The following is a 19,656-nucleotide window of genomic DNA, read 5'->3' on the forward strand; positions in this document are numbered from 1 at the left end:
GGGCCAGTCCTTGACCAGGCTACGGTGCTGAGCTGCCCGGCTGTGGCTCTTCATAGAGTAGCTCCTGGCTATTCCTTGAGCATGGGTGACCCTGTTCTGCACATGTGACCCCACCACTGATTGGACCTGGGAACCTCCAAGGCAGCCCTGTGGGAGCTGCAGAGGCCCTCAGGGGGTCCTGCAGAAAGACTCTGCCTGCTGCACCGGAGGGTAGCTGCGGAGAGACACACGGAGGGGACTCCAGGGGCTGCATGTCAGCCAGGAAAGGACAGTGAGGAAACCCACGAGTCAGCAGAAGCCTTGAGGCAGAAAGAAGGTGCTTGAAGAGAAATGGAGAGAGTAGGGGCAAGAGAAGCAGCTGCAGATGCTACAGAGGCCTGGATAAATTGAATCACTGTCCGGCAGACACTCAGGTGGGACCCAGCACGTGCACGCCTGCTTCTGAGGACACACCTGATCCAGAACAATCTCCCTGTTCTCCTTGAGTTTCCATTGTCTTGACACCCAGAGACCCTGTGTTTCTTTACTTCCAATATGTCTGTACAGTAGCCCTCCCTGGCCTGGGGCAATTAACATTTGTCTATATCCCTTGCAATGTGAAAACAAAGATTTACCTTAGGGCTTCCCTGGTGGCACAGTGGTTGAGAGTCCGCCTGCCGATGCAGGGGACACGGGTTCGTGCCCCGGTCCGGGAAGATCCCACATGCCGCAGAGCGGCTGGGCCCGTGAGCCATGGCCGCTGAGCCTGCGCATCCAGAGCCTGTGCTCCGCAACAGGATAGACCACAGCAGTGAGAGGCCTGCGTACCGGAAAAAAAAAAAAAAAAAGATTTACCTTGCAGGATTCTTATGAAAATCAATCAAAATCATAGATTGAAAATGGCCTCCAAGTGGCCCATGTGCACAGCAGGTAATCAGAAAGGGAGTTGTTAAAGCCAAGGAACCAAACACAGTGCTTGACTGCAGAGCCTGAAGAATTCAGGAGGCCACACAGAAGCCAGGGTGTTAAGCGCCCTGAGCAGACTTCAGTGAGACAGGCTGCGTGGACCCAACCTCATTCTCTTGGTCTGCCCCATAGAGACCTCACAGCTATATGAACGGCGTTTTGGAAACAAAACACAGGACTTATTCTTGAACAAGGCACACTTGTGCTAGTTTCCCATATGAGAGGTAGTCTGAGAGTCATTGGTTATATGCTGAAATATTGGATTTCTCAACAATTTTGATGTTATATGAGGATATCTGCAGAGAACATTTGAAAGGAAATCGGGGCCATCCTGACAATCCCAGAACACATGGGATAGACCAAAGCTGTCTGGGTCGTCCCTGACCTTGGTCTCACTGGAGAAGGTGGATGAGACAGGAAGAAGCATTAACTGAGCCTCAGGGGGGCCAGGACTGTGGTGGGCAGTTTGACAAGTGATTCCATTGGCGGCCCAATTGTCTTGACGCTGGGCTGATTTCCTATGTCTTTACTCCCGGTGTATTTTCAGGATGACCCTCTCTCTCCTGTCCCAGCATTTGTCACTATCCCTTCCAACCTGGAAGGGTCAACAGTTGGGCTTGATGGTTCAGCTCAACTTTACGGAGGAGGAAACAGGGTCAGGGAGGTTAAGTGACCCGCCCAAGTTCACATCAGTGGTAAATGCAGGAGACAGGATTCGAACTCAGATCTGCTTGATTCCTCCCCACCAAGCCCAGGTATTTCTGCTGAAAAAAGCGAAACCTAAAATGTCACGGCACACAGGGTAGAGATGAGTTCCAGACATGACCTTGTTCTCACAGCACATAGACTCACTTTGAACCTGAAGGTGGAAAGTGGACAAATGCCAAATTGGTTTGGGAAGGGGTGGGGAGAGGAAATGGGGGAGTGTCGAGTTGAAAATGTTCTCTGCTGCGTCATTAGGAGAAAGGAAAGGGGTGCTCTTATTTTTCTTGACAAAAGCAACACAGGAAGAAAACAGTTCATTAAAACACTGCATACTTGAGCAGGGAAGCAGAAACTCATGTTTCAGTCCTTGAGAAGAAATTTTTGCAAAGAAGAAAAGGGGTTAGTCAATAGTTTTTTTTTTTTTTTTTTTTTAAAGAAACCTTGAGTGGGTTCAAGTGAGTGAGGGCATGTTTGGAGGACTTTGTTTTGCTTGAGATCATCAAATTACACATAATACACTGTCAGCCTCTTAGGGCCGAGGGCTTGTCTGCTCACATGGCTCCCACTGCCTGGGACAGGGCTTGGCACACAGTAGGTGCACAAAAAATGCTCACTGAACAAAAGTGCCACCTGATGACCCACCAGGCTCCACCAGCTTGCAGGGGCATTGAGGTCACAAATAGACAAACCCAGTGTCTGCTGGTCCAACCGCCCCTCTCAGAGGTTACCAGTTCTAAAAAGGACTTGGCTCAGAATCATCTTAAAAATAGGCCTCGGAGGTGGCCAGTGAGGAAGGATATGAACACTGGGGGTCTTTAAAGGGTTCTAACAACACTTCCTGCCTTCCATACCCCAGATGGTTCCATTCTTGCCCACCTCGCCTAGGTGGGACTTCCAACCTATAGGATCCGACTTGGTGGTTAGATGTCAAAGGTGAGAGGCAGACCCATTGTCACTCATCTTGCAAAATTTAGTTTCGCTGCCTCCTCCTCCAGGAAGCCCTCCTTGGTGCTCTCTTTCCTCTTCTCACTCTGGATTAAATCTCTCCCCTGTGTGTCCCCAGATCTCCCTGTGCAGCAGTGCATCTCCATCCTGGTATTCATCATCCCCGATGACGACAATCACTTCTCACTACAGTGTCAGGTCCTCAGGGATAAGAGGTAAGTCTTCTTTAACTTTATATCTCCAGTACTTAGCCCAGGGTCTGGCATGTAGTAGGTGCTCAATAAATGTTGTTATATGAATAAAAGGAAGGGAGGAAGAAGGGAAGGAAGAGAGGAAAGGAGACGGGACACTCTGGGAACTACATTTTCTTTTTGAAACTCGTCTCATAATTATCTGCCCATCTGTCCACAGATGGCAGTTAAAGTCAGGATTCTATTTTCTGTAAATGGTTGAGCTCCTCTACTTTCAACTGTGTCTTTGGCACCAATGGCAGGAGAAGACTGGGGTGGATTTAGAGGGATTTGGGAGCGCAGTGTCTGAGAAATGTATGCGTGTCCTAACACATTTCTGAACTAAATGTATGTCTCTGGACCACATACAGAAGGCACACGCAGCCACATTCTTTCTACCTGGAACTTAGTTACTCAGCAATTTCACCTTTCAGACCACAGCCAACCGCTAGGAAGCAAGCTGGGTGTGGGAGGGCAGAGAGCTTGCCCTCCTGTTTGCTGTTGTAGCCATGGTGCTCAGAAAAGGCCAGGCAGCTGGTAGGTGTTCAAGAGCTATTTGGTGAGTGATTGAGTATGTGAGAAAAGGACTTGAGGCAGCTTAAATGCCACAAAATTTCTATTTTAAACATCCTGAACTTCACTCACGGGGAACCTCTTAGACCCTCACTCAAGTCATGTTGACAATTTACAAATAGTTCTATCAGACTTCATCTTGTTCTCTGTCTACTGCAGACTAAAAACTGGAAGAAAAGAAAGGTGTTTTTACTCTACCTATGTAAATATATATATTTTTTATTATCGAGAAAGAATTAAGAAAAGTAGACTTCAAAAAACATAGTAGACTAGCGGCAATTGTCACATCTGTTTTTTCTAAATAGTTCATGAGGGCGTTCCAGTGTATCACAGACCGTTACCAATATTCAAAGTGATAACAGAGTCACGAAAAGTAGGTAAAATCAATTTCAACTTACTCTTCTGGGAAGACAGGAAAGTGAATTAAACATTTTAAAAAGAACTCTATCCATGATGAATAAAATTGGGCAAAGTGAGGTACATAAAGAAGTAATCTTAAAGCGTTTCCATTAGCTGAGGCACCGTGGAACCTGAGTATTTTCGATTCCCAAGTTGGTTGTTGTTAATGGTCTCTGTCCTTTGGCTTCTCCCCATGAGTGTGGATGGTCACAGCTTACCTCCTGCCCATGGGTGCGTATGGGGGATACGCTATGGAGACCCCCAGTTGGAGCCCACATTCCGAACCACTCCTTAAATGTACTCATTTCTGGTTTTCTCCAAGGGGCAGTAAGAACAGGGCTTCTTTAGCACGTGTGGAACGCTATGCTGATTGAACAAAAATCTTGGTTAAAATTAGAATTAGTGGCTACCTAGGAGGGCAAAATAAGGTAGAGAAACAGAGTCAGAGCCAGGGGTGGGAGGGGAGGGCCTTGGATTCCTACCCTCTGCCTGGGGGGCGAGGTGTAGGGATGTGCAGGCACCACCCCCATTACTCCCATCTCCAGGGTGGAGCTGAAGGAGCCCCTTCTGCACCCAGAGCCCAGTGGGCACAGCGTGTGATGTAGCAGAGGGGCGGCAGGGCCAGGCGGAAGCTAAGGGAAAGGTGGCCCCCGGCAGATGAGTCACAGGGCAGCCGTCCTCTCACGCAGCGGGCACAGGGAGAGCACCGCTCCACTCCCAGCAGGCTCCCAGATGCCCACCTTTCTGTCTCAGTGGATGGTTCCCTGTACCTCCACTGAGTCCTACCTTCATCAGGTCTAGAAGTATCCAGAAGACTGACAGATCAGATCCCAGACAGCAGGGAGTCGGGTGGGGAGGGAAGACAGTTGCATTGCCCTGGCCCTCAAGACACCCGGCCAGGCATAGAATCCAGCGGGTTGTCTCACCCAGTAGGAGGACTCTGAATGAGAACAACGACAGAACAGAAGCTAATGGTATCTTCTAGCTGAGAAGGAAGGTGTGCCCTAAAGCAGCGGTGTTTTCCCTTTGAAGATAGATAAGGACTGGGTCTGATGGCCTTGTGGGCCCCCTTGGACTTTAGAATCAATTAGTCCTGCAAGCAGCTGGGCCCCATGAAATCACCTTAAGGAATCAGCCCCCAGCATCTTTCTCCAAGAGGGGCTCGGAAGCACCCCCTGCCCGACATCCCAGCCTGGACCTGTTCCCCACCACCTCCCCAAACTGGGGGCCTGAGACACCCGAAGGCCTCAGGCTTCTGCTCACCTAGGAGATGTAGGACCCATGAAGAGGCAGGAAGAGCAGGCGAGGCTGTGCAGAGAACTCCTGAAACTTACAAACTGCTTCCACCAATCATTTCTAAGCCCCCTCCCCCTCTTACTCCCTACTTCCACTATAAATATCCCACCTCAAAAGTTGATGGGGTTGGGCTTCCCTGGTGGCGCAGTGGTTGAGAGTCCGCCTGCCAATGCAGGGGACACAGGTTCGTGCCCCGGTCCGGGAAGATCCCCCATGCCACGGAGCGGCTAGGCCCGTGAGCCATGGCCGATGAGCCTGCGCGTCCGGAGCCTGTGCTCCGCAACGGGAGAGGCCGCAACAGTGAAAGGCCCCGCGTACCGCCAAAAAGAAAAAAAAAGCTGATGGGGCGACAGATCTGAGCATTACCTCCTGTCTCCTTGCTTGGCTGCCCGCAATAAGGCTTTTTTCTTTCTGCAAAAGACTGTTGCCTCGGTATTTGGTCTTCAACCCACTTGCTCGGTTAATTACTAAGTGTCTATCACGTTCCAAGCACTGTGCTGGTCACTTTTTTGTACCTTAGCCCATTTATCCTTTCAAAACGTACCCAGGCAGATACTGATTTCCCTCATCTAGAGAGGAAGGGTCAAGCTGGCGTGGGGTTTTGGAACTGGGTCTGTCCCTCTGCTGACAGCAGTGGAGCTGTCTGGCCACTCTCCCTTTTCACCTGTGTCAGGGCTGTAGCATCTGTCAGGCCCAGGTTCTTACGTGGGACCTCAAGAGGGAGCCCTGCTGCTCACCTTCTCAGTGATCCAAAGACAGGCCCTTGGCCGTGGGAGGGATACCAGGGTGAGCACTGAGTAACCGGCCCACGGCCACCAAAGGTGAGCACTGTGGGCTTCACCCTTCCAGCCGGCATTTCCTGCGGAAAGGAGCTGCTGCTGGCTACCTGCTCTGTCTGCAGAGCCGAGTCCCACGCCAGGACATCCCTCAGAAGTTGTTAGGGCCTCCGGGGCCTGGACTGGGTTCTCATTCTCATCCTTGACTGAGTATGTATTAATTCAGCCAGATCAGGCCTTGACCACTCAACAGAGCCACTGCTGGAGTATCCCAGGAAGGTATATTTTACGGCAAAATCTTGCTTCCTTATGTTTTATGTATGACATCTTCCCCAAAGAAAAAAGAAAAGTTGGAATAACTAGTATCATTATTCTTCTCTTTCTTTTATTTTCTACCACAGAACCATCTGTCATCAGAAAACAGTTTACTTTATACCTCTCAGGCTGATTTCCACATCCAGAGGAGACTGGACAGGGGACAGAGGTGACCTCTGGATGCCCTGCTGCAAGAGGCTGGGAAGTAGGGGAGGGGAGTGAATCATCAGCCCCAAGGCTGTTCAGGAGAGAGCTGAGCTGAGCGACTGCAGAGGCAGACAAGGGCGTCTCGCCAGTGTGTTGGATGGTACATGGGATGGTGAGACGTTATGAGACAGGCATCTTCTCCCTGTGTCACTTCTCACTCCGCTCTATTGGGTGAAAACACAGTTAAAGTCCTGCCATTGTTGGTGCAAACATCACCTGTGACATGGGGGGGCAGGAGCACATGGAGTGGAAGCGAGCACAGAATACTTGGAGATTTGTTTCATCCTAAAGTCTATGGGGTCCAGTCTGTGAACCGAGAGAGAAGAGCGCCTGAGTTGATAACACTTTGTTATCAGATTTTGACCTTCTTCCTCCATCTGAGAAGGACCAGGTGAGAGACTCGAGGCTGAGGCCGCTGCTACAGACCCGAAGGTAAGGAGGGATGGGAAAATCCATCAATGTCCGAACACCCTGTTTATGGCATGTCAGATATCCAGCCATTGAAAGGGAGGTACTATATCTTTGGGTTTCTGGGTTGTTGATGAGCTGAAGAATCTGAATTTGATCTTCATTTGAGCTTAGATGAACTTTACCACAAATTTTCTGAGCCACATTTTCAGGCAACCCAGATTGAGTAAATTTCAATCCTGGCAACCAGAAATCTATCCTCACACTGACCCCTCCACTGGAAGTTCTGGGCTCTTATCCGGCAGGGGTCACGCTAATCAGAATTTCATTTTGTAGCTGGTGAGGAGCCTACTGCGGGTTTTAGCAGCAGAGTCACACGGTCAGATCTGTGTTTTTAGAAAGATCACTCTGGGTGCAAGTGGGGGGTTGATTTCGAGGGGGAACTGGCTTAGGGACACTAGTGAAGAGCTGCTATGGTCTGAAAGTTTGTGTCCCCCTAAAATCCGTAGGTTGAAACCCACACTCAATGTCATAATATTGGAAGGCGGGGCCTTTGGATGTGACACAGTCATGAGGGCAAAGCTTTCATGAGTGCGATTAGTGCCCTTATACAAGAAGCCCCAGAGAGCTTCCTCACCCTTTCCACCATGTGAGGACCCAGCAAGAAGACAGCCATCTACGAATCAGGAAGTGGGCTCTCACCAGACACCAAATGCACCGGCACTTTGATCTTGGACTTCCAGCTCCAGAACTGTGAGAAATAAATTTCTCTTGCTTATATTATACACCACTCAGTCTACGGAATTCTATTATAGCAGCCCAAACTGACGAAGACAGGAGCCCATTGGAGTAACACAGATGGGAGGTGATGACAAAGGCCTGAAATTCTGCCGCAGCACGAGGGATGACGGGTTTAGGCATGATGGTGGGCCTGGGTACCATTACAAGGTTATCAAGACAGAGAACCCAGGAATGTCTAATCCTGCTCCAGCCCAACCACCTGCCGACCTACAAAGCTCCCAGGGAAACATCCAGGGAACGGAGGCTGAGTAAGAAAGAGGAAATAGCACTTTTGTTAAGTTGCCATATTAATTCCCCTTTCTTTGTGTTTCCTTCCAAGCTTAGAAGGATCAGTTATCCTTGTATCAATTAGCACAATACTCTGGTCTCTTGCCACTGCTTCCCTGATTCCTCCCAGGGGAGAAAGCACACACTGCAGTCTGCTGGTCCATGCTTCAGGTTTCATGGGAGCTGACATCTGCCAGTCTCCCATTCTGGAAGCTGCCCTGGTCCAGAACTGACTGTGGGGAAGAAATCCTACTTGCTTCCAGGATGAGCCACATTCTCCAATATCAGCTTTATCTGTAACCAAGATGACAATTTGACATCTATATGCTTTGTTCCTCCTTTTTTATCTCTAAATTAGTCCAGAAGTTGGATGAGGAAAACAAGTTTGTCATTTATTGTAGTCCCTAAGACTCCAAGTTTAATAGAAGCTGGTGTTTGGGGTCCAAATCCCAACCTCTATTAAACTGGGCTGAACCATGTGCAATATTTTTTCGGCCTAGGCTAGAGATCAGTGCTCTTTAGCTCCCCTAAACCCCAGTTACCAAACTAAAAGGGTAACCTTTAATGTGAGGAAAAGCCTCAGGGCAGCCTCAGGAGGCAGAGCAGTAGAACATGTTGGCCTCATAAAAGATCAGGAATATCTTCAAGATGGTGCCCACAGGAATCATGGCCCAATTCATGTCTGGGAAACCAATCCATCAGACCAACATACTTGCCCTTTGGGAAGAAGTGAGTGGAGGGAGGATGGCTTGGTGAGGAGCCAAGTGTGACTTGAGGCCCACAGAGGGGAGAGGAAAGGTGAGAGAGACCTGTTGAAGAGGTAGAACCAGCTAGGTACAGTGGGTGAGATCCGTGTCCAAGTGCTCCCTGGCTAGAGAGGGAGGGGCCATTCAGGAGGCGGGGAACGCAGCAGTTTGGAGGGAGGAGAGATCTGTCATGGCTGAGCAAAAGGGAAAGCACCTCTGCAAAGTTCTAGAAGCCTTACAGGACACCCCTTCATTCCAGGGGCCAGGGGTATCGATGACGCTAACAGAATAGAAGAGATCGATAAAGCTGGTCCAGGGGCCAGGGGGATCGCTGACGCTAACAGAATAGAAGAGATCGATAAAGCTGGGTTAATGGGAGCAATAAAAAACTGGAAGTTTGATTGATTGACAGGTCTTTAGTGAACAGCATGTCGGACACTGTGCTCGAGCCTGAAGACATACTCAGTGATGAACGAAACAGGCCTTGCTCTGCCCTTGGGGCTCTACCAGGGTTTCTCCAGGTTTGTCTTGTTTTTTGGTTCCTTTGAGGGCTGGGGAGTAGCAGTACTCCCTTTCAGGGGGTGCTATCAGTGCCGGAGGTTTGTGTATGTTGACTTTCTGTTGTTATGAGCCTTAGGGAATTGAGCAGGGAAATCACATCCAGTAACAAGAAATAGCTCAACTGGCCAGAAATGGAAAGTCTGTCTAAGTGGTGTCCTTTCTGTCCTCCTTTTGCATGATTAAGAAACTATATATCTGGGTTTCCCTGGTGGCGCAGTGGTTGAGAGTCCACCTGCTGATGCAGGGGACATGGGTTCGTGCCCCGGTCTGGGAAGATCCCACATGCTGCGGAGCGGCTGGGCCCGTGAGCCATGGCCGCTGAGCCTGCGCGTCCCGAGCCTGTGCTCCACAACGGGAGAGGCCACAACAGTGAGAGGCCCGCGTACCGCAAAAAAAAAAAAAAAAAAAAAAAAGCTACATTTTATTTAGTCGCTCCGCGGCATGTGGGATCTTCCCGGACCGGGGCACGAACCCGCGTCCCCTGCATCGGCAGGTGGACTCTCAACCACTGTGCCACCAGGGAAGCCCAGAAGCTACATATTAATACACATGTGTGTACATCTCCACAGGGGTGTGGATAAATGAGGTGGATCCGGGGCCCAGGTCCTGAGTGTGAAATAAATGTCACCTTGTCCATTTCCTCTCCCCCACTTGTGCTCCCAAAGAGCATCCGAGAAATGAGACCCAGGTGACTACACAGATGGAATCTCATTTGGGAATGCAGCCTGTTTAGAGAGGAAAGCACCCAGCCACCACTACCACTGAAAGCTGAGCGGCCGAGGCAAGACACCTCCCCTCCCGCGGCCTGTTTCCACCTCCGGAGTAGATGGAGCTGGCCTGGCTCCGTGGTCCCCACCCCGGGCTATGCACCAGCATCCTCTGGGAGCCTTATAAGATACAGATTCAGGACTCCAGGTCTGGAGGTTCTGATTCACTATGTCTGGGGTGAGACCTGGAGGTGAATATATGATTACTAAGCAGCCTTTCTCCTCTAGCGATTCTGGTGCAGCATGGAATCCAGGCAACCCTGGGTAAAACTACCCAAGCCATACAGATTATGTGGCTTGTCGAAAGGGAGGCCGAGGACACAGCTGTGGCTTTAGCGAGGGTATCAGGATGGTCGTGGGGCCTTCAGCCTTGAAAGCCCAGTGGACAGTCAGCGCTGAGCGAGAACAAAAGTGAGACAACAGGAAGCACCGGCTTCCTCCTTCTGGTGTCTGAGGAAGTCAGTCAGACCCGCCCAGAGGGGATGCTCCTGGTACCTGTGCCCTGTGAGCCCCAGACGGATCGGTTGCATGTTTCTGGGTGATGGGGTCTCTAGTTTCGGATTCCCCTTGTTGGAAGCATTGGAACACAGCTCAGAGTCATAAAGATTTAGGACAGCAGTCACTCCAAAGGGTTTGTAAGGAAGACCTCTCTTCCTGCCGGCTGACCACCGCTGGTGGGGAACTAGATGCTTCCTTCAGCTTTTTTTTTTTTAATAAATAAATAAACAAATTTATTTATTTCTTGGCCGCGTTGGGTCTTTCTTGCTGCGCACGGGCTTTCTCTATTTGCGGCGAGCGAGGGCTACTCTTCGTTGTGGTGCGCAGGCTTCTCATTGCGGTGGCTTCTCTTGTTGTGGGCTTTAGGCGCGCAGGCTCAGTAGTTGTGGCGCACGGGCTTAGTTGCTCCCTGGCACGTGGCATCTTCCCGGACCAGGGCTCGAACCCGTGTCCCCTGCATTGGCAGGCGGATTCTTAACAACTGCGCCACCAGGGAAGTCCCCTCCTTCAGCTTCTTATAGAGGCACTTTTGTCCCTTTTGCACTCTTCCTCTGTCAGCCTCCCATCTTCCTGGAGCTCTGGACTCTCTGCCAGAGCCCTCAGTGTCCTGATGCTGGATGAATCCAGAGAGAAATCTGACCAGCCCTTCTCGGGCTAGAGCTGCAGCCACAGCTTGCTGGCTGACATTCAGATACCCCATTTGGTCCAAACTGCTGTAGCCAGGGGCAGGGCCCTGGAGCTAAATTATGAGCTCAGCTGGATCCGTTCAGCAGTGATGGGCCTGGAGGTGGGAGGGGTGAGTGAAAAGCAACGAGCGGCACCTCTGAAGAGATCTCTGCAGCCTGCCCCGTGCTGGGTGTTTGAGCGAGGTGGGGGCTGAGAAGGGCAATACACCAAGTATTCAAAGTTCATGTCAGGGAAATTGTTAGCACATATTTAAGGCAAGCTCTGGGTGTCTGCATCAGGCCCTGCATAAGGGTGAGGCGTGTGGCCACAGAGCTGTGTGTCTAGGAGGTCTATTGCTTTCCTGGGAGATGGAACCTCGAGACAGGTGGGCACAGCTGATTCCAGAAAATGTTGGAGACCGAGTGGGTTAGCAGGGGATGCGGCGAGCGTGCAGTGCCCGGTTCTTGTGCTCTCAGCCGGGGCTGCTCCACTGCATTGCTGCTGTGGCCTCCTGGCACAGCTCCACCCGCAGGCTGGTGGCAGAGGTGCTGCCCCCCCTGAGACGCAAGCTGGGTCCAGTCCGGGGGGCAGGGAGGCTCCCGAGTGCTGTCTGACTTGGACACAGGAGTCTCTCCAAGGGATCATGGGAAGGAGTGAGAGGTGATCCCGGATTCCTGATTCGCTGTGCTGTGCTGGGGCTTTCCTGACACTCCTCCCTGCCCTTGGCCACATTCTCTGGTCCATTGTACCTCCTCGGGTCACTTTTGAAGTGCCCTTGGCCTAAGCTGCTCGGAGGGGTCAGGGGCTGGGCTAACAAAGGCTGTCCTGGAGACAGGGCCTGGGTTCCCTCCTCCTCACACGCATGGAAAAACTGGGGGTCATCTGACGCCTAGGAGATCTCCCCCCGAGAAGACTGCCCGCTGAGACCGGAGAACGCATTCCACGCCGGCTTTAGTGGTCACCAAGGAAATTGCCTAGGAACCAATGGCTCACATTTAAACAGCTTGCCGAGCAGCTGAAGGGCAATGACCTTGAGCCCCTTCACTTGTGATTTCAGGTGTTTCACGACAAAGCCCATGCAAAGCGGAGGGTGGTCAGAGACACAGCACTGAGAGAGGCAAACTGCGGGGCCCGGGGCCCCCTGCCGCGCAGCAGGGGTCATCTGGCTCTATCTGCATCTCGGGGAAAGGCCTCTGCAGCCACACAGGTGTTGTCAGAAGTTCCGTAACCTGAGGTAGAAATGGGGCACACGCCTTGCAGGATGTGGGTTCCTTCCTTCTCACCTTGTGGCATCTCAGAGACTCCAGCCAGTCCCACCAGTCCCAGGAGCTACAGTGGCTCCATCCTCCCAGGTGCCCCGGCTGTGGGGACCAGGCCTGAAGTGTCCCTCCAGCCAGGCCTGGGCCTCTCGGGACACCTGAGGCAGGCTGTGGCCTCCCAGCCTGCTGTTTCTACTGGATCATCTTAGCCACCAGGAAGAACTTTCCTCACTCATTACTGGAGGTAAACCAGCAGCCACGGGGCTCTAGTGGAGTAGATTTACCTTAATTTATGTAACCATTTCCCTGCTGCTTTGTTTCTGTTTTTGAATTTTCACTCTTAATAATTCTGTGCTAAATACCATGGGCACATAGTACCTTTTCCTAAAGGGAGAATCCCCAAAGTGAAAAAACTGGGTCCAAGGTTATAGAATTTTTATGACCCTGGGCAAATTACTTTCCAAAATATTTGTGCCACTTTACAATGTCATCATCAGTGTCTGAAGAGTACCAATTTCACCCTGGCTCCACTGGGTGTTGTTTTTAAATTTTTTTCTAATTTAGTACTTAAAAATATACTACCTCATTCATGTTTCAAGTTTCATTTCTTGGATTACTAGTGAGACTGAATATTTTCCCAGGTTTGTTTATTGATTCTATTTTCCCTTTTCTAAATTGTCTTTTCCCATCCTTTGCCCACACATCTGCTGCAAGTTCAGTGTGTTTTTCTCGTCAAGGTATCCAATCCGAACGCTTTGTGATATTTGCTATGCACGTATTAGAAGTTGTGAGGCAAGCTTGGGTGCCTAATGGGCCATTCAGATTTAACACATCTTGAGATGGGACCCTCAGTATTGCTCCCTAAACCTGCTGTACCTTTGCTTTTCTTCCCCATCTTAGTAAATGGCACTCCAATCCACCCTAGCCCGGAATCTGAGTCCTCCTGGCTTCTTCTTGTTCCCCGATGCCTTGTGTCTCCTCCACCAGCCAGGCTCCGTCCCCTAGCTCTCCCCAAGCACCCAATCTACCTAAGTCACTGTTCATCACAGAGCCCTAGATTTTCTTCTTTACAGTACTTGCCGAAGTCGGAAACTCTCTGGTTTATTTATTCATTTTTTTAAAAAATAGTATGTACCTTCTCTAGATTCTAGAGTCTAGAACATAAGCTCCCTGAGGTCAGGCGGCTTGCCTGCCCGATTCATTGCTGTATGCCCAGGGCCTAGAGCAGTGTCCATCCCTTAGTGGGAGCTCAATAAATACATGTTGAACGAATGAACTTGGCCCTTTTAAACCCATTTAAATGTATATGAAGGAGACCTTACGATATGGAGGATTAGAGCCTTGGCTTTCAGGATAGACAGTTCCGGGTAAAACGGCTCCGCCACGAACTGTGTGATCTTGGACAAGTTACTTAATATCTCTCTGCCATAGTTCACTCATCTTTAAAAATGAGAATAATAATACCATTTTCATAAGGTTGAAAGATAGATTAGATTATGTGGACAAAGTGCTTAAAAATAGAGACTGACCATAATTAAGCACTCAATAGATGTCAACATTTCTTTGTTATTTTTCTCTGTGCTTTCTGGGCTCAGAACCTATTCCCTTTTTTCATTAGAGTCTCAATTAACATTAAGTGATATTTTATTTTAGTTTTTATGATATACTTTTAAAAACTATTTTAAAATGTATACCCTTTAATTAGTTTGGAGTTTATTTTGGTGTATTAAGTAAAATGAACTTCTAAATGCTATTGGCACCATTTGCTGACTAATCTTTCCCATTTGTTATGCTTTATCGCACATTTAATTTTTGTATATAATAGGGTATTTTTTCTGGCTGTCAAGTCTGTCTCCCTGTCCCCTCTTGGGCTGGGACTACACCATTTCACCGAGTGGGTCAGACCCAGCTGGGTCGTAGAAGATTCCAACATTCTCTGCTGGCAGATTCAGAAATGGGATGTCTGTTTGGAACGTGTGTTTGTTCTGGTTCCAGACCCTCGCAAGACTACTTGCCCTTCTTGCCCTTGGGTTCCTTGAGACACCAGTATATCCTGATACAAATGTCCCCTTTTTACTTGAGCCATTTTAAACAGGTTTCTGTAACTTGTGACTAAAAAGAGTCCAAAGGTAAACTTCACCTTTATAATGGCCTGAGGAACATCCCCAGCCAGTGAGTCTGTATTCCTACATGTTACGGAGATTAAAATGCTGTCCCGGCTTCCCTGGTGGCGCAGTGGTTGAGAGTCCGCCTGCCGATGCAGGGGACGCGGGTTCGTGCCCCGGTCCGGGAGGATCCCACGTGCCTCGGACCGGCTGGGCCCGTGAGCCACGGCCGCTGAGCCTGCGCGTCCGGAGTCTGTGCTCCACAACGGGAGAGGCCCGCGTACTGCAAAAAAAAAAAAAAAAGAATATCAATCTCATTTTTCAGCCTATAAAAGTATTAAGGGTAGAATTGCTCTGGACTTGTCTTTGACCCTACATTATACTTCACCTCTTGTTTTCTTCTAAAAATCCTTGATAATAGCTTGGTTTTGCCAAGTGGTTGGCTCTTGTTTTGGGAGGTGTCTGTTTGCCATGTGACCCTTTTTCTTAGATATTAAGTATATGAGGAAAAGTCCGTTAAAGTAAGTGTGATCTGGATTCCAGTTATGTTTAGTTTGCTGTCCTAAAGAAGGCAAGAGTGCTACGGGGAGGAAGAGAAGGGCTGGCAAGACAGAGCAAAGAACTTGTGACTTCACTCCCCCAGGCAGAGGGAAGAGTGACTCAGCCGGACGCTCCATCTACGCAGGAAAACCGTCCAAGCTTGCTCATTTCCCATCAGCCCTGCACCTGTTGGGATCTCCCGGCTGGTGTGGACTCTGTACAGTCACCTGGTGTCCCCAGCACAGGATACCCTGGGGCCTTTTTCCTACTCAGTCAGATGCCAGCGGGTGTGGCCATCTTCCAGACAGAGCTAATAACAGCAGTCATTCCACCTGTGGTTCATGCAGCACTTAAAGCATTTCAAAACAGCTTGCATACACGGAGAGATCTTGCATAAGCAGAGAGACACGACCTTTTGATTTGTGCAAAAAGGCACAAGCCAATTTAGAAAGTGATAACTCTTTTCGACACCCCCTTTGCACTGCTCCACATCGACTGCTGGCCTGTGCCCTGGCCTCCCTTGCCTTTGCCACTCGCTCATGGCCCTTCTTGCAGAAAGACTCCCGTGGTACCACGTTTCCACCTCTTTCCCCTTCCTCTGTTTTCTGAGAGGTGACTCTACGGAAACCCACCTCAAATGCATGCACAGGGAACACGAAGACCCAGAAAATGGGCCGGGGCCATTGTAAACACTGAAAGATTAAGATGAGGGTCAGAAGCATCTTCTGGCCCCAATACAGGACACTCCTCTTGTCCCCTGTCTTCCTTCTTCTCAGGGGCTTGTCAACCAGTGGATACTCCGGGTGAAATAGAGGCAAAGCCGTTTTGTTCTCACTGCTTACCGTATCCAATTCAAAACATCCTCTGCTGGCAGCTGACCGCCCATATTTATCAGGAAATGCTGGTCCCCTTGCTTTTACCACCTGGTTATTCAAACATTTACAGCAACAATTTACATACATCCCATTAGGAGTCCTCCCCAATTCAAATGAGTAACTGCTAGAGGAGATCTTTTTTCCATGACCTGGAGATTTGAAGATGAGGGGGTCTTCAGGAAAGATGCAAGTGATGGGCTTATGCTGATGACCCAAGCTCACCCCACCATGTGGTTCAATGGTAGGTGAAGGTCAAGTCTACAACAGGCCAACAATTCAGCTCCAGATTCAATTTCCTGTGGCTCTCTCTGGTCTGGAGTGTATGATGCCCCAGGAATTGTCCAAGTGGATTGTCCATGCCTGAGGGATACCTTAGCACCAGTCTTGGATTCCCTGAACCTAATGAAACGTCCAGATAACTCAGGCAGAAATTGATTGATTTAACAAACACCTTTGTGAGTAACTGTTACATGCTACGGATCACGCCTTGAACATGGGAACTCCTGCATTATTTCTCATCTGGGTCTTCCTAAGGAAACTCGGCTCTCAGAAGCTCCTAACCTCCTATAGGGCCCTAGGTCTCCTTAGAGACTCAGATTCTTCAGCTATGACTCCTTTCTGTGTGAGACCCTCCCTTTGAAAGGCCACAGGGAGAAAGGGAACTACGAGGGTCTGGGGCCCCTTTCTTCCCTGAACCAACCCTCACACTGAGTTCTCGAGAGCCCCTGACGAGGCCCCTCGTGGCCGGGGACTGCACCCTGGGTTCTGCTTCCTCTAGTAGGAGTGAGTTTAACGAACATCTGAAAATTCACAGAGGAGCAGACAGAGCTTCAGGGTATTGTGGAGGCTGTGTGTCCTTTCCTTTCTGCAGTGTTGTTTCAAGTGTTTCTAGGAGGGCATTACCGTCCATCACTGTTCCTGACTGCATTAGATATCTGCTTCTGTACAGCAAACTACCCTAATACTTAGTGGCTTAAAACAATACAAATTTATTATTTTTCATGATTCTGTGGGTTGGCTGGCCTCGGCCGGGAGGTTAGTTCTTCTGCTCTGTATGGAGTTGGCTGAGGTCACTCACGTGGCTGCATTTAGCTGAGACCTCGGCTGGAGCTGGAACATCCAGGATGGCTTCACTCCCATGTCTGGCTCCTTGGCTGGGGCTGGAAGAGCAGGGAGCTGACCGGGCCTCTCCCTCCCCAGGCAGGCTCTTGTCATTCAGCTCTCTGGCCTGAGCTTATCCGTGGTGGCCAAATCCCAAGAGGCCAAAAGCAGACACTATCAGGTCTCATAAGGCCTGGGCCTGGCAGAGCATCCCTTACTCCACGTTCTTTTGGTCAAATCAAGTCACAAAGACAGGCTCGGTTCAAGGGGAGGAGAGATATCTTCCACCACTTGTTGGGAGGAGTGGCATGAGGTTCCAGGGAGGATGGAAGTGTTGACGCCATCTTTGAAAGCACTTTGCCACACTAAAGAAAGGAAGGAAGTCAACAGAGGGGTAGATGTTATGTGGCTCAGATAACACACAAATTGCAATTTTTTTCAACGTTAAAATTGTCTCATGTTGTACCCTTGAAGGGTTTTGAGCAGAATCATGCAGAATGCTACTTTACTGACCACAATATATTCTCATTAAAATCAAAGCTCTTTAAAACTAATCTATAGTGACAGAGAGCAGATCACTAGTTGCCTGGAACTGGGGGTGGGGAGGGGGGTTGACTGTGAAAGGGCATGAGGAAACGTTTGGTGGTGATGGAAAATATTCTATATCTTGAGTATGGTGGTGGTTACACAATGAGTTTGTTGTATCTCATTCAACTGTACACTTAGAACAGGTGCATTTTATTACATGTAAATTATACCTCAATAGAGTTGGTTCAAAAAAAAATCAAAACTGACTTACTAAGAATAAGCAGAAAGGCTAAGTTTGAAAAAGTGGTTAAACAGAGCCAGTGTTAAGAGTATATTATGTTTACAAACAACAGCAAATTCCTTCAGGGAGGGAAAGGAAGCAAAGGGCTAAAGGGGATGTTTTGTTAGTTCCAAAGCAGGATACACATTACCACGTCCTCCTGCTGTAATACTTAAAAACGTTTGCTATCATTTTCAGAATGTTGAGTAGGTGATTCTTGGTATTTTATAGATTATTGACGAGTGACTACATCCTGCTTCCTGGGGTGCAGGAAGGGCAGGGGTCACCTCAGAGCAGAAACAAACAACAACATGTGTTAGACCATCTTGGAGTTAAACTGGCACCAGCCAGCTGAGTGGTGACCCTCCAGGGACTTCCTAACTTTAGGAGTCGAGATCCTGCAAAGCAGGTGATCCGTATGAAGCTGACGCATTATCTGGGTTCTGAGTATCAAGCTGGGTGCTAAGAGTATCAGGAAGGGCTGTCTCGGAGGATCTGGCATCGTGGTGGGTAGATGGGTGTGTTAAGTGAGTCCTATCTGCCAAATGCATCCCACCTGGACACACGGTGAGAGCACCAGGGACTGCCCAGCTCTGAGATCCAGCTCTGGAGAAAGGGACTGTCTTGAGTGAGCAGGAGAGGAACAGTGTTTAGATTTTCTTGTGTGGTACAAAGTCTAGCCAAGAATGCCCATAACAGAAGAGCAATGCAGGGACTTCCCTGGTGGCACAGTGGTTAAAGAATCCGCCTGCCAGTGCAGGGGACACGGGTTCGAGCCCTGGTCCGGGAAGATCCCACATGCCATGGAGCAACTAAGCCCATGTGCCACAACTACTGAGCCTGCGTGCCACAACTACTGAAGCCTGCGGACCTAAAGCCCATGCTCCGCAACAAGGGAAGCCACCACAATGAGAAGCCCATGCACCGCAGCGAAGAGTAGCCCCTGCTCGCCACAACTAGAGAAAGCCCGCACGCAGCAACGAAAACCCAACGCAGCCAAAAATAAATAAATAAATTAATTAATTAAAAAAAAAAAGAAAAGCAATGCACTTTCTGCAGACATGGAAAGGGGGCAGGGATCCTCCTCCATGGGTGAATTGGGTGGCTGGGGGACAAAGGGACATTATTCAGGGATCCCTTGATTGGGAAGGGTGGCCCTTGGTCTCCTGTGTTCACATGTACCAAGTGGCTGGTTGAACCTTCTTTAAAGACTCTGCTTTAAATGAACATGCACTTGGGAAAAAGAGGCATTAAATAGACATTATTGTTCACATACAACTCATTGTGTCCACATCCGCAATGATTTGAATTTATTGCAGCCATATCAGCAAAGCACAATTAACACAGATCACTGATTCTTGTATTGCACTGGGTAGTAATCTTAGTTACTATCAGAATTCTACTTGAACTTTTAACTAGTAGGGTCAGGCCCAGAGCAAACCCTATCTGGGGCTAAACGTCCTAGGGTAATGAATAAAGCACACGCACCATAAAGGAAGGGAGGATGCGTCCAAGACATCTTTCCAGCTTTCCTCAAGAAAGGGCTCCTTGGGAATGAACAGTTTTTCCCTAATGTAATTAGTTCATCAATTAATGTCCTAACCTACCCCCACCCCCAATCAAAACTTGAAATTTATTTCTTGGGAAACTGTTCTGCTGAAGGGATGTTGGAAAGGATCTGATCAAATCCTTATATTGATTACTATTATTAGTAATTATTGGGAAGGTCTTAACGTTTACCCTCTTGAGACTTTGGATTAGGATGTTTTAGCCTTAAATCAAAGGAATAAAAATGTCTAAGGGTAGATCAGGCAATGGTAATCAGGAAACCTCTCTTCAACAATATTTTTTAAGGAAAAAATA

The 19,656-nt window shown here is 49.1% G+C and overlaps 2 long non-coding RNA genes across 5 annotated transcripts in view; one reads left to right on the top strand and one right to left on the bottom strand.

Annotated features, from left to right (window-relative positions):
• The first annotated feature begins 1,772 nt into the window (after positions 1-1,772).
• LOC141279011 (uncharacterized) lies at positions 1,773-9,391 on the top strand. 2 transcript variants are annotated; one of them, XR_012332698.1, is made up of 5 exons: positions 1,773-2,049; positions 2,714-2,810; positions 3,704-3,771; positions 6,271-6,823; positions 7,309-9,391. It is a non-coding gene; the product is annotated as an uncharacterized lncRNA (long non-coding RNA). The 2 variants fall into 2 exon arrangements; XR_012332690.1 differs by lacking the exon at positions 3,704-3,771.
• Positions 9,392-12,652: 3,261 nt separating this feature from the next.
• LOC109547538 (uncharacterized) overlaps positions 12,653-19,656 on the bottom strand; it is a 44,451-nt gene continuing 37,447 nt past the window's right edge. The window contains exons 4-5 of one of the 3 annotated variants that reach the window (XR_012330183.1): positions 15,852-17,350; positions 12,653-14,752 (exon numbers count right to left, since the gene is read on the bottom strand). This is a non-coding gene — a long non-coding RNA (uncharacterized lncRNA). Of the gene's footprint in view, positions 14,753-14,788; positions 17,351-19,656 lie in introns of those variants that run through there. The other 2 variants (XR_012330184.1, XR_002173340.3) reach the window with 2 other exon arrangements.

This window comes from Tursiops truncatus, chromosome 1 (genome assembly GCF_011762595.2).
Source record: "Tursiops truncatus isolate mTurTru1 chromosome 1, mTurTru1.mat.Y, whole genome shotgun sequence".
Lineage (NCBI taxonomy): Eukaryota > Metazoa > Chordata > Mammalia > Artiodactyla > Delphinidae > Tursiops > Tursiops truncatus.